The sequence below is a fragment of the Leopardus geoffroyi genome, chromosome B3 (assembly GCF_018350155.1).
Source record: "Leopardus geoffroyi isolate Oge1 chromosome B3, O.geoffroyi_Oge1_pat1.0, whole genome shotgun sequence".
NCBI classification, from domain to species: domain Eukaryota; kingdom Metazoa; phylum Chordata; class Mammalia; order Carnivora; family Felidae; genus Leopardus; species Leopardus geoffroyi.
This window is the reverse complement of record NC_059337.1, coordinates 130,955,523-130,958,225: the sequence shown is the minus strand read 5'-3', so window position 1 is coordinate 130,958,225 and position 2,703 is coordinate 130,955,523.

Sequence of the window (2,703 nt, the reverse complement as noted above, 5' to 3'; positions counted from 1 at the left end):
AGGTATCACATGGTAGAGTGGGATTTATTTATGTTTGTACTGTCCTGGGTTCTCAAGGTGGTGGGAATACTTCAAACAGATAATAAAATGAATTATTCTTCTCTCTAACTTAGAGTACATCTAGGATAGGAGAGAACTCAGGAGGGGTGATGGGAACGGTAATTCACAATTCAAAACGTGACACTTAACAGTACCTTTAGCTGGTCCCGTTATTGAAAATTATTCCTCTTGTAGAGTAACCATTGCACGTGAGGTAAGATAGCATCACATAATCTTTAGAAATGCCTTTCTACCTATCCTGGCATTGAGGACTAAATCTCAAAGCCCTGGAGAAGTGGACACCACATAGCCAATATTCTAAAGAGGAACATGCCCGAAGTGAGGGCCAGATACCTCTCTTGGGGCTTGATAAGACTACCCCCAGTCCAGTCTCTGCCTTTTCCGACTGCATAAGGTTAAGAATACGAGGGATCTTCATATCTGGGAGGCATTAACTGAGGCATTAACTGCCAGGGCTTTCTTTCTGATCCTTACAAGGGGATGCCAACCGTCCCACCCACATCTAGTGAGGGTGTTACCAGGAAAATCACTTAGGTATGGAGGATTTCTGCAAAATGAATGTTTATCTCCTTCCCACAGTGCATACCAATTTAGGTAGTGACCTTGTTCATTCTTTCTGCACTTACCTGATGTGAAGGAAACAAATGCAGAGAGAGATACCCCAGCACGTAGAGGGACCAGCAGTGAAGCTGATGACCCTTGTGTCTTTTGTTTCGCTACGGATGGCTGGGTACCCTGTGGAGCGCCACAGACACTCTAGCAGATAGCTTCGCATCCACTCGCTGGCTGTTGACTCACCCCCAGGGCTGGCCGGCTGGGGAACTGCCCGCGTGACCCAGAGGTTGTGAGTGACCATGCTGAAGGACAGGAACAGAGGGCTGGGTGGAGTCAGACTCATAGAAAGTTTCACCCAGAAGCATGCTTAGGATCACTTTGCAGGAACAGCCAGGCTGGAGATATGAGTACTGAATTCAACTAGAGTGGACTTTTAGTAGCTCAGCAACGTAAGAAAACTGCTAACCGTGGCCCAAGAAATAGGCTAGAGAGAGAGAGAGGGAAGGGAGAGAAAAAGGAGATTCTTTGTAACTCATTAGAGACAGTGGTTAGGAAAAACAAAAGGGCCCCATGTTCCCTACCCCTGAACCCCATTTTCAAGGCACATAGTAAACTGCTCTTGAGGAGCGAGCTACAGCTAGGACCCCTCAAAACACGAGTCATGGGGCCATTAACTCCTCTTTAGTTATTTTGATGTCCCAATGTCCTGGTGCCTGCTCTAAATTCCAACGTCTCCTTAATGTACATGAGTGTTTTTAGAGATGTAAAATGATAAAATGACTGGCTTACATAATACCAACCAACACACTGATTTTATAACCCATTTTGCTAAAATATTATGTTTGCTTCCAGGCAACTCAAAAATTGAGAACAGATTTCTGCCAAAGTGGGGCCTGAACCATAGTGATGTCACTTGCTCTCTGATCCCTACTACAACATTCAGAGATTTCACAGCTGAACACTCTCCACCATCTTCCTCCCTTGTCCCTGGAGTCCAAAAGTTGTGTATCTCTCCCTGTGGCAAACCAGTTTGAAAAAGAATCAGGATGCCAGGGGTGAGGTGGAGCGATAGAAGGAGAGGGAAAGTGAGCATGCCAACTGCTATTAAATAAATTAGAAACTGTCGAGAAAGGGAATTTTGACCACGATGTGATTACACTTACCACTGGAATGTCTTTACAGGGTATATTCGAGAACACATTTTTGCTTCACGTTCACGTAAAAAATCTGGCCTGTCCTCTGTCACTATCAAGTGAGGAGAGGAAAGCAGGAGAGGAGAATAACAAGGGAAAGTCTGCAATTAGTAGGCAACGGGGACTTAAAAAATGTCTGGTTGTCTTCCCCAGTCAGCAAATAGTAGACAGTAAAATGACCACACAGAGTATGTTCACACGCAGAGGCTTTATGATGACGGCACATTCCTACTTAGCTTGTTGCTCCCACAAAGAAAATATGCCAGCCCTCACACATGAATAATTTGATTAAACGTGATCAGCCAAATTGCTTGTTTTCTGCAAATAAGAGTCATTCAATTCTCTCAGATTGAAACCCGGCTTATTTTACTTGTTCGCTCTTCAAAAAGACAGAAAACGATAAAAAAAAAAAAGAAACCCTAACATGTTATTCATGTACTTCAAATATATTTTTGTTTATGGCATACACATGTGCTATAAATTATTTAAAACCTTAGCACTCGAAACCCCGTCCTCCGAATATGATTTTTGACAGTAATATAGGGTGAGAAAGTGGTCATTTCCCATTTCTAATGTTATGGAAATTCTTGTAAGGAACACGCCTATTTGTGTAAATAAAACAAGATGCCATTCTCAGAACCTGACTCCTCTTTATGGCTGAGGAAATTAACCGCAGATTTGGGAGTTCCAAAGAGAAGAGTGGGCTAATGATAACTGATCTGGCTTGTGAGCGAATTACCTGATCTGCGTAGACAGATTCAGCTGGAAATCTGTGAAAATCAAGAATTTGGGCTAATGTGGTAACACAAATAAAGATGGGGTTTGCATGTTCAAGAGTCTCAAGATAGACATAGGGTTTTAGTCAAGCATGACCAAACTCTTCACCAGGCACATC